We start from the raw sequence: 13,337 nt of genomic DNA on the forward strand, positions 1-13,337 counted from the left end.
CGCTGTGTACCCATTCATCGGATCACTTCACTGCTTTCACCATCAAACACACTAATAATAAAATTGTAAATAGAAGCGTTTGGTGTGTTTACAGCAGGATTTATGATATTGAGGGTCAAATTGGGGAAAACTATAACCTAATGATATTGTCTTTTTTTAGTCCGGACCATTTTTGTTATAATTGTCATTATTTTTTTTTTTAAATGACATCTTATCTTGGCACCTGTCATTCATGCTACTCTGAAATATTTTATTACAGAATTATATCACATAGCTGTGCTACTACACTATTTTTATTACTGTTCTTATCATCACATGTAATTAAGTCATACAACCATGTTCCATGTATACATGTGCACATATTCGATCTCACTTATAATTATGTTTATGTATATGTATGTAATGCCATGTTCAATCTCTTCTTCGAAGGAGGAAATAAAGATATATCTATCTGTTTTGCCATTGTAGCTCTTATACATTTTTTTAACTATATACTGTATGATAAAACATAGTCGGTTAAAAGCTCACACGAGCTTATGTTGTACTTGTTGCTATCTTGCCGACTCAAAATAATAGTTATTTTATCATCAGGCTTATGTTGGGCCCGGCCGTCTTTTTAGAGGCAAATGTCCTATTTATACAATGGAAGTGTCTATCGGCCAAAACGAGTTATCCGTCTTGTCAGGTTATGGGGCATAATGCACAGACATAATGAATTTAAAGCCTGTTTATTGTCATGGGCTCGCCGATGTATTTATCGTGCGACCTTTGCGTTGCCACTCCAGTGTCTTACCACTAGACCAAGGATTCGCCGGTCAAAACATTTCCCCATCATCGATGTTTTGCTTGAATTTTATTATACTGTGTCATAGTAGGGTAGGCGAAATAAAAAAAAAAATATGTGCGGTTTTCCGACCAGCACCTTTTTTACCAACCATTCCTATTATTATTTGGTGACCGTTATTCTTTCACCAACTTTGGAGCTTATCAGGGTAACGGGGGTCCCTAATGTTTTATCCTCTCAGTGCAATAGTAGCGTTAAGATACGCTAGTTTAGCACTTATTTATCTATTGGACGCAGGGTTAGATCAAGGCAGAGAAGAAATACATATAATTTATGAGGGTCATAAAGTTGACCCGTCCTTTTATTATAAGTTTTGATAGAAAATTTCAGTTTTGGACGATTTTAGATTTAGCCATAATTAGGTTGAGCTGTTCTATAAGGGAAACGTTAGTTGATAAAGTACTGACGTCTCAAATCATCTCTGGTAAACCTACTTCTTTTACATATTATAGTCCGTGTCTTTTTGTTGAAGTTTATAATTGATCGTTTATCAAGACATTTAATTGATGCCATTTCCACACCTTTACTTTAACAGTTTGGTATTTTTTCTAATAACAGTATAAAACAAAATTGGGTGTGAAATTTAGGAATGGAACAGCTAAAATGAAATATTAACTGCAGTTGCTATCATTAAGTACCGGTCTTTAACGATACTAGTAAAATGTCATTAATGTTGCATTGGCAATAAGACAGGTATACCCTGTTTATTCCATAGCAACACGTTGATTTAATGACATTTTGACACGTTATGAGCACTCGTTACTAAAAACATGCTGACAAAACTTCATTTACCACATTTCTTGCTAAATCAAAATAATTATTTTTATAAACATGTTTGGATGAGTGCAAAATGGTAGACCAAAATGTTTACCATCAAGAATTAGAACTTAAGCATAACTAATGAACATGTTGACTCGATGTAGATATGTAAATTGTTATCTTTCAATACTCTTATTTATTATGTTTCATAGCCCAAATTTATTTCCAAAATTGCCAATTATAATTTATAAGAAAAGTGTTACGTTTTAACTGTCTGTAATAGTGATTGCGATTAAAAAAGGGTAATTTTTTCTAAGTATATTACTTTCTTTTATTACACAAAAACAATGTATGACATTTCTTGAACTACTAATGTAAATGAATAATCGAGTATTAAATATTATTTAAATTAGATACTAATGATAAAAGGAAAAAAAATCCGAAATAGTTATGGAATAATTTTATTGCTATAAATGACAAACTTCGTTGCACATGTCATACTCAAAGTGTCATAACCTTGCCGATGGATTATTTCTATCCTGCTGTGAATACGCCGCGGGGTGGGCCATAAAACATTATCGTACAGTTGAATACGCATCGATTTTCTACGAATTTTACATAAATGTTAAAAAAGAACCAAAAGATATTTAAAAAATTATTATTTCCAAAAGTGCATTTGAAAGAGAAAAACATTCTGCATCGTAATCCGCTGGAATCTAAGCGATCGGATGTCTTTAACTAACTTTAAATAGCAAAACAATGTTTAGCTCCTTCTTATTTCAATGTAACTTTTAATGACCAACAAAACCCTTAAAAAGGACCAAAATGTAAAAAGCATACAATTAAAACAAAACCACCATCTTCAAGGGCAAGAATTATCCTAACATATATGTAGGAAGTAAGTTGATCTGTTAAAAGACTAATTCGTGAGAACTGTTTAACCATATTTTCCCTATATAACTCTATAGGCACTTTCGCTTCAGCGGATTTCTCCAAAGTTGGCAATGTCTCCTCCTTTTGGGATACAGTTTTTCCAGTTTCTTGGGGCAGAATTATAAGTATCTATTATTTGTTTCCGGTACGGATATAAAAATCCGACCCGGCGACACACGCGTAAACAGGTAACGAGGTTTGCCGAGTTACCGGCCACGCAGCGTGCACGAAAAAAGAAAATAGACAAAAGAGTCTTTTATTTTATTTGTGTGTGACTTATAAATGCATGTTGAAAATTCGGTGGGTTATTTGCAACAAAATAAAGTATCGTATTGATTTGATGAACAACATTCATTTAAACAGAGACACCGCCGTATACCACAATCAATGATCGAAGACACACAAAGCCACATTAAACAACTGACCGCTATGATTCGACCAGCTAAGCCTTCAAACACATGGAATGTGAAATAAGTTCGAAATAAGAATGGCAAGTTGCGACTTTCTATTGATTTCGGCAAACTTAACAAAGGTACTATCAAAGACCCTTTTGCTCCACCGCAATTGAAGATAAATTCGAAGTCAGTATACTGCCAGATTGAAGTTGAGAGGACACACAAAGATATGATATGTAACCCCACAATATTTGCCTCCTATACAGAAAAGTATTTTTGTGACCCTGCCAGTTGACATTTTCTTGAAGCGTCCGAGTTGCAAGTCCTTGGTACATGTTTCTTAAGACAATGAAAAATTAATTTTCAAGCGACGTATTTAGTACTACGATGTATATTTTCGCCGCGAAAATTGTGTTTAGACAATGTAATAGGGATAATTTACGTTCCATACTCCGCCGACGTTGTTCATTTGCTCTGTTTTGTCGGCCATTTAGTTGTCGTGCGATCCTATTGTAAGCACATATTTTTATCTCTACTCGATGACGTTTTCTATTCTACGCTGATGTCTTATTATATGTTGGATATGTAGTAAGGACTTAATTTTATCAAAAATGCAACATCAAAACACAGCAACTGCGATATAATCTCAGACCATTTTATGGTGCGTTATCATTAAATGTCAGTATACTAGTATTATGCCAATACTGTTGGGTCTATGCATACGATGAGCTACCGGTGTGCGTGCGTTTTAAACTGCCGCGGAGATCTCGAAAGACATGGCAACTATGTCCTCCGTTATCCTTTCTCGTGTGGACGTTTCTGATGTATTGTCCTATATCTAACTCAAGTTTCATTTCGCTTGATTACGCATTTAAATCAACGTACCATGACTGTACAACTGTCGTGTTATGTGTCTGATCGTTCCAACTATTTGAAGTAACTATCTTTTTTGGTAACTAACAAGACACAATTGTTGCGACTTCCGAATGACGTTTTTATTGCAACGAGATGAAGCAAGTATTGTACAAGTTTGATGTGAACAGCACGAACGCGCAACATTGGAAAACTCAGAAACCTCGACCGAATTTTCTCCAGAGTTACAGGACTGTCCTACCACACGATGTCGGACAACATCTGCTGTAAGCTTCTTAGCAACAATTTATTGTACACATGTCAATGTAAAAATATATAAGTCATGTATATGTGAAGAGTCCATTTGTTTTACTGACAAACATAATGTTTCATCACCAAGCGATTTCAAACAAAGCCCTTTTTCGAGTATTACTCTAATCACTCAACCGTACATTAATAACACACAGGTTTTGTACGGTACATATAACCACGTTTTATTTGGTAATCCCCTAACAGAGTGTCATGATGTCTAATAACTCACTCCAAAAACTATTCTCCTATCAAAACATTATCCTCTCCTTTTATATCGTTCGTAAGATCCAACAAGTCCATAATGATCCATAATGATCCAACAATCCACATTATTATTCTGATCATGTTTTTCACCGGCATCAGGATCATCCGGCACGTTATCTCCAGGTCCATTATCCTCGAGACCAGGTACCGTGTCGGGCTCCTGTTTTTCAGTGCCTATGCTGATGTCTTCTGACTCAATCTGCTCACTAACATATACACTTAGCTGCTGCACATCCTCATATTGTTTATGCACCGTTTTACTACTAACTTCACTTTCAGGAACACTAAATCCCCTGGATTCTTCCGGTGAGTCTAAAAAGTCCAAGACGGCAATGTAATCATCCATTTTTGGACTCTGTCCTACCACATTTTCACTAGCATTCACACCTGACACTGTAGCCGCTAGCTAATCCATGTGAACTGCAGCTTGTCCATATTCAATACCCGCGATGTTTTCAGTGGAGTTTTCCTGCAGTGATTTATACAAATCGTCGATCAACTTATCCGAGTCAACAGTTTGACAATGTTGAAAACAACCCTCGTCATCACTCACGTCACTATAGTAAGAGGCTGTAGATGACACTTTCTTCACTCGATGACTCCTACGTTTAGAACATGCTTCACCGAGTCCATGAATGCTTTTCAGATGATGAGTGAGATGATGACCTTCTTTTGAAAGTTACCTTGCACTTAGCTTCTTCACACCTGTAATACTCAATAGTTGAGCTGTGTCTCTCTTGAATATGCCATTTCATGTTACTCGTGGAACTAAATCCTTTACCACAAGTGTCACATATATGCCAAGAACACAAAACCCTGTAAATAAAGAGGTCTGTTTATAACACGTCCAGTTCGACACAAAGTTGAATTGTCACTACCATCGCCTATCACACCCGTTTGAGAAATATTCCAAGAATCTCGTGCTGCATGAATTGCACGCGAACTTAATTTGCAGATCCATAATATTGTTTTAAGTTATCACCATAAACAACTACAAGTGGAGATGTCTCAGAATGACAAATTTTGAAAAGTACAACACAACTTCTCACAAATAACCCATGGCCCTGTCCAATGACAAGGTTTGTTTTTACCCCAGGAACTGTTTTCCTTTGGCTACGTAACACAAAATCACCAACAATGTACTTGTATTCTTTTACACGACAATCGTAGTGTTTCCTCTGTCACTCGATTCCGACAAATTTTGTCGCATTAACGCATGTATTTTTGTTGTGTAACTTTCCTTTCAATTCAGAAACAAATATAGGCAGGGTAGTAATGTCGCTTTAAACCCCAAACTGCGCATCAACAGTAAGAATATCAATTGGAAACGACATCTCTGTTCCGTACACTGTATAATACAGACCATACATGGACCGAACTATTATACGGTAACACCACATAATCAAGGTATAAATCACAATCACTTTATCTGCGACATATTTAGACAGAAAATTATGCACTGTTTTATTCATTCTCTCGACCATTCCATTTGATCATGCATGTAAAGGCGTTGTTCTTGTCTTACTTATTTCAAGTATTCTACACATTTCACTGGACACAGCACTCTAAAATTGTCTTTCTTGATCTGAGTGTATCTCACGAGGACGGCCATATCTTTCAATCCATCCTCTTACAACAACATATGCTACCAATTCTGCTCGAATGTTTGGAAGCGGAAATATTTCTGGTAGTTTAGAAAAAATAGTTCATAATCACCAGAATATGTGAATAACCATGCTCTGATTCTGGAAATGGTCAAGCTAAATCCATGGCAATCCATTAAAATCTTACACCTAGTACGTATTTCTGCAATGGATGTCTCTTATTTCTAAGTGGACTTTTTGCTTCACTACACATATTACACGAATTCACATAATCCTGCACAGTCTGACGCATACCCATTCAAAAGATTGAACACAAACGGGCTATATTCATGGTCCGTTCTACTCCCAAATGTCCAGACAATTGTGCATCATGATGATACCACATCACTTTCCTAGCAGTGTTTTGTGGAACACATAAACGCCATCTACAGTCATCTGGTGCATACTCCAATTTTATACACAACAATCCTTCTTTCAGCGAAAGTAAGACCCATCTCGCGATCCAAAACTTGACTCCTACACTTTTATCAGAAATATCAGACCATGTCGGCTTTTTTTTATCCTGATTTGCATAGTTCTAACACGTAATTGATATCACTGTCCTGCTCTTGTGATTCACTTATTGTTTGTTTGCTTAGCACATTGTTTTGTTCAAGCAGTCTTGTAGCTGGTGTTGGTTTATTTACCTTCAGTCCCCTTTTACGTCGAACCCTCGCTGGTCTTTCATTGCCTGTTCTATCCTCAGCTTCATTTCCTATTTCAAACACACCAACGTTCATTTTCATCAAATCTTTTTCATTGCCACATTCTGTAAACACATAAACACAGTCAGACATTAGCATATGCCTTTGTCTACATTATCACCTTTGTAAAGCCTTGAAAGAAAGTCTGCATTAGTATGCGTTGCACCAGCGATGTTCAATATCATAGTCAAATTTGCTAAGTTGCTCCAACTCTAATTGCACTTGCCCATCAAGTTCCTTAAACTGTTGGAGCTACAGGAGTGAGGAATGATCCGTTCGGATAAGAAACTTCCTTCCAAGTTAATATTCATGAACATATTTTGCAGTTAGCATCTCACGTCTAGTTTCACAATAATTCTGTCCAGCACTGTTTAGGACCCTACTTCCATAGGCTATCACTCTCTACATCTTTTTGTATCTGCGAAAGCACAGCCCCAATTGAAAAATTACTGATATTACAGTCCACTATGAATTGACCTCCGTCTGGATCAGGACATGCTAATATAGGATATGAAATCAGCTTCCCTTTTAACGATACAATGCTTTTCACAATCTCTTGTCCATTCCCATACAACGTTTTCTTGGTGAGTTTATACAATGGTTTTGCAAGTGGTGCGTAATCCTTTTACCATATTTCGATAATAAGATGTAAATCCAAAAAAACAAACTGCGCAATTCTGTTTCTTTTCGAAGTAGGTTACATTTCTTTGTATTTAACTTTAATCCTGCTTTCTTGAGACGATCGCATGCCGTTTCCAAATCCCTAAGATGATTTTCAAACGTTCTACCAAACAGATACACTATAATGACATCCAAATAGAGCACTAAGATGTTCCACTGTAATTCAACGCACACGTTCTTAATTAGTCTCTCGAATGTTGTTGGAGCATTACATAGTCCAAAAGGCATCGTTATGGATACAATCCACCTCGTGGTGTTGCAAAAGGTGTCTTTTGTTTGTCGGATTCATCCAAAGGAATCTGGTGGTAAGCCATATCACAATCAAGACTTGAAAAACATTACTATATTACTGTGACTTAGTGTGTCCTTATGCCTTAAAGTGTTAGCAATATGTGTAAGTCAACAACAATGAGATGCAAGTTAACAGTATTTATTGTATTTTTATTATGTTCAAAGGACTGCAGTAATAGCATGCATACAGTCAGTAATCACAGAAAATACACACAAAATAATCATGAATAATACTAAATAAATAATTCAATGAGATCAAACAAGAATGTTATTATGAGACAACCACACAACAATAATCAAAGGGGACAAGTTCGTACAAATAACCAGGAACATGTGTGCCTTACATTTGGTAAGTTATGTCATTGCCATATTTTAAAGATACATATTTAATGGAACCAGAACAGAGCAAAATCTCTTCTTGATAAAAAGTATTGTAAAAGTCATGAAATAAAAAACTTACATTTCAGTTCAAATAAGTTACAAAAAGATTAAGCTCTTTGACCATTTATTTTTATATCTTTTCAGGACAATTTACAGTGCAAATACGGAGGAAATGCAGAGATAAACGATAACTTATTTCATAAATAAATAAATAAATAAATAAATAAATAAATAAATAAATAAATAAATAAATAAATAAATAAATAAGAACAAACTTGAGTAAAAAATGGCATAATTTAAAACTAATTTCAGCATTCAGAGACTTAAAAAGCACTAAATGACACTATTATGAAACCTTTTGCGTTTTATCTTTATTAAGGGTCGTTGGGATAAGAGTGAGGTTTGTGCACATAAACTGGTTTAAACCCCCAGTAAATTTACATTTTACTGACCGTTCCAAGGCGGTACCTAACAATTCTTGATAAACATACCTATTTTATATATATATATATATATATATATATATATATATATATATATATATATATATATATATATATATATATATATATATATATATGGTATGTATGCACTGCTGTTAGTGGAGTTTTGTGCTGTTCTTTTATGTTTCTTGTTTGTGATTTTGTGTTCTATATCTTTGGCGTTTGCCCAGTGCCACAAAACCGGGTTTATGTTTAAACGTTTTGCTACTGAGCTTGTTTCTGTAGCTTTTTGCATAAATATTGCATATGCCATATATATGGCTAGGCAGTTAAAACATAAACAAAATCATTCAACGTGAGCATTTAATACTCAAACTTCTTAAAATGCCTCAAATTTGTTTCTTTTATCTGGTTTAAGCGTGGATATCCTTTTACATAACTTATAATTCATTTTGGCAATCTTAAAATATATGTCAAGCTAGCACCAACATTTTTAACTGCAATTCATTATTCAAAAGCAATGACATAAGACTTGGAGTATCAATCAAGTAGCATGCATAATAATATACTATAGTTATATTAAAGATGCACTATTACTCCCAAATGAGATTTAACACATTTAATACAATTGTTTTAATATACAAAAAAGGATGAAAAAAGGTCGAAAACAATCGCTCTTATGAAGGTTACGGAGTTTAATTTATAAGAAATGTGCAGAAAACACGATATTGCTGCCTTATGAGACCATAGTAAATCGCAGTAAATCTTTTAGCATTCACCAATCATTTAATATTTTTGCGTTTCCGGCTATTAAATACACAGTTATAATTTTGTTTTTAGTAATTAATGTTTTTCATAAATGCATTTTTTAGTAAGTAGTTTATCACTCAAAATGTATGTTTGTTTTACATGTGTATGTATTGATTTTGAATAAGAGTGTCACTTTAAGCACTATAACAACAGTATTTGAGCATGTTATTAGCTTTTAAAAAATAATATGTTTGATTTAAGCCAAATTCACAATAATTTAAATTCATAAACGAGGCTATTCGAGAAAGTTCACGTCTTGGAGTTAAATCTAAATTCGTCTGTTTTTCATTTTGTACCATCTTCGTACACATTTGTCAAATGCTAAGTATTTGTCTTTTCTATTTAGCATAAGGAGATGGTGCACAGTGTCAACCTGCAGCCGATTCCTTATGTCTGTCTTTGTTCTGGTCAATTCTTAGAACACAGGTTCTACTTCTGCAGTGCTTAGTGACACAATTACTGCTGTTGCACACAGTCTTTCTATGTCCTGGAGCTTGTGTGGTCTATTTTTCATCATGGCCTTGATGAGTATATGTGGCCCTCTGATGACTTCAGGCGATGTTGATGAGATGGCATCTTTGAAGTCATACCACTCCTCCGTGTCATCATCAGCGTCCAGCCAAATGTTCTCGGCAAGGCAAGCTAACTCAGCATTCCCGTAGAATGTGTTATCCGTAACACCACCCATAATAACAGGAAAGTAGACATCCTTCCCTTGAAACGTTAAAAGAACTAAAGTTTCACCATCACATGTCCCTTTATTCCCATTTGCAGCAACGAACTTAAACTTCGATGGTTTCAGTCCCGGCCTGTACCGACGTGTAATGCTTTTATAAACTGCTTGTGATAAATATTCGTCTAGCACCAGTGTCGATCATCCAATTTACAGAATGATTACACACCTTTCCCGAAACCTTCATGCCATGTTCATTCGCACATTAATTACATTATCGCCGTTCTTAATAGGTCTGTCACAATCCTTTCTTCGACTTTCCCGCGACCTTCCGAGTCGGTCGAACTTAGTTTCCCGATTGATGGATCTGATCCGGTTGTTCACTATTCCTAGCTTCAGATACATTGTACCATGCACTTGGCCTTCCACCATAACGCTTTCCAACCCTTCCACATTTCATTTTCAAACACACGATTTGTCTTTTAGTTTGTCACGCTCTGATAAGCGTAAACACTCCTCTTGCATCGCTGCTGTTACTGCATCCTGAAGTGACTTTGGCCTTGTTCTTTTAGCTGATATTCTAAACTCTGTAGGCTCATGGCAGTTGTCAAGAAAATGGGACATAGTCTGTTCTTTACAATTTCTGAGTTCTCTGAATATGCCTTTCTGTAAAAGGCCCCAATTGCTTGACCAAACTTTCTGTATGTTTCGTTCTTCTGTTTTCGTCGCAACTTGGCGTCAGCTACGTAGCTATCTTTCATGTTTATGATTCCAAATCTCTGCTCCATCATCGAAAATAACATATCATAATTACTCTTAATGAGAGACGGTATGCCATATGCATATGTTTCGGCCTGATCACGAAGAGAACACAGTAGGGTCTTTCTGAACCCATGGTTAAACTCAAAATCTCAAAATACCTACAAAAATCATGCCAGACCTTAATTCCGGTTCCACCGAAAGTTCGTCTGCACGGGAAATAACGGGAGGATGGTCAAGCACTTGTATGTTGGTGATTTTTAATCTTGCATGCACTTATAGTCCCATGTTGAGGTAAAGACGATACTAAATTATCGCTCTTCAGTCCAACCGCCTGTTCCGGTGAACACCTTAAATATCATAACAGAACAACACAACGAACGAAAGAACAAACACACTTATCAACAGGACCACATGTTGGTTTGCTGTCACATATTCTTTGGCATTTTCTGTGGTTGTACATTGTCAATCCAAATCGACCCGTAGCGTGCTAAAGCAACCACGCTAAAAGTCGGTATACATAGTAACAAAAGTCGTATCCACAGATGACTCCGCCCGTTCCTTTTGACCGAAACACTCTCCACAGTACCATTATCCAAAGATATTGGAGATAATGGAAGTAAGCACTGAATTTCCCACTGCACTGTCCTGTCCTAACTGTTCCAAATCCATATTATCTGAGGAGGACATCTTGAAAATTCGTCAACTTCCCAATGTGACACCCGACGATCAGAAAAAAGAAGATATGGAGAACTTTGTCGCCGAAATAATTCCAGGGATACAACGTCCGTACATGTTAATCATACCGCTGCCACCAATGAAGCGCCTAAAATTCTTTGGGCAGGATAAACAAGAAAAATACAATTTAACATTCAACAACGTTTTATTTGACAATACCCTAACAGAGTGTCATGATGTCTACTCAATCCGAAAACTATTCTCCCATCAAAACATAATCCTCTCCTTTTATATCGTTCCAACAAGTCCAAAATGATCCATTATGATCCGACAATGCCGTACGTTCCAATGAATCCAATACTACCGGAACATCCAATTCCGTTACAATTATATATAAAAATTTGTATATGAAATATGGGGTTTCACTATTCCTAAAGAAGTTAGTTTTCAAATCCAAGTTTTTTGTTAGAAATAAAATAATAAACGCATTTTATGCCGCTGTTTATGGAAACATAGGAAAGTGTTCTTTATATATATATATCAATATAAGACTGTTTTAATTCATTTAAGTAATAACATTGTCATGAAATCTGTGATTAGCCGGGCTATTGATGACTGTTATAAAGGTTATATATACTGAGTTTCTAATTTTAAAAATAATTTATGTTAAATGATTATGGTTTTGCATATGTATTTGATAACTATACTTTACTTGTGCATGGCTATACAAGCGAAATTAAGTGCAGAATAATAGAAACATTTAAACAGAATGGTGTGTAAATATAAGTAAGAGTACGGTTTTGGATATGAAGTCTTATTATGTAGTATTTCACATAATATTAATAACACTATTGAATATAAACGATAATTATATTTAATTCCTAAGAATTTACATTTTACTTTGTTAAACTGGGGATTTCTGTTCAACCCAGTACACAATTAAGACAATACTCACGTAAAGACATACCTCGTTATGAACGATAGGGAAATAGAGGACGAATATCACTTCATACGTATTTGTAGATTATTTTCAACTTCAAAGCACCTATATCAAAGGTTATTTTAATGTTATTCCATCAGCTTTGAAGTTTCATAAATTGCTGACTTCAACTGATAAGAACAAAATAATACATATTTGTAAATGCACTCATGAAGCATTTGTCATACATTATTTCATTACTGATAATACGACTTAATATAGAAAAAAATATACTGATTTTCCTTACAGTTTTTATTAAGTAACATTTTTATGATAATAATGTTACTTATCCGACGCTGTATTTTACCATTTGTAAAGTATTTTGTATCAACTGTTACCATGGCAAATGAAGGTAATTGTTGTAATTAGTGTGTGTAGTAGTCTATGTCTTAAGAACATGCCTTTATGTATATAAATAAGAATTTATATAACATGTTTGGACACGTGCCAATAATATTCATTATGTATTTAGGCAATGCACTGTGGTATAAGTCTCAATACTGTGTATATTCTGTTCTGTTCAAATCATTTACGGAAAACAGTCAAACATAACGATTGTTATAGGTAGACAACGTCGTCACACGCTTTAATGTAGTGACCACAATAAGTTTTGGAAATGATTATTGTGAATATTACTAGTGCAAAGGGTAAGAAAATGGCCCGATTCTCTCAGTTGATATGAAGCTTTTCTAGCGTTCCCAAGTTCCGAAAGTCGTTGGATTGCAGGACCGCAACGTGCATATTAGTACTTTTCGCCTCTGATCTACTTAATATTGATAAATAATAAGCACAAATAATCTCCTTTAATATATTTCGTTACTTTAAAGACGTATTCAAGCACATTATGGAAGAAATAATGATCTTACAAAATACTTAAATTAGAAGACTGTTGAATGCTACCTTTTAATTTTGATAACTGTTGAATGCCACTTTAAA

This window comes from Mya arenaria, chromosome 5 (genome assembly GCF_026914265.1).
Source record: "Mya arenaria isolate MELC-2E11 chromosome 5, ASM2691426v1".
Taxonomy (NCBI): Eukaryota; Metazoa; Mollusca; class Bivalvia; order Myida; family Myidae; genus Mya; species Mya arenaria.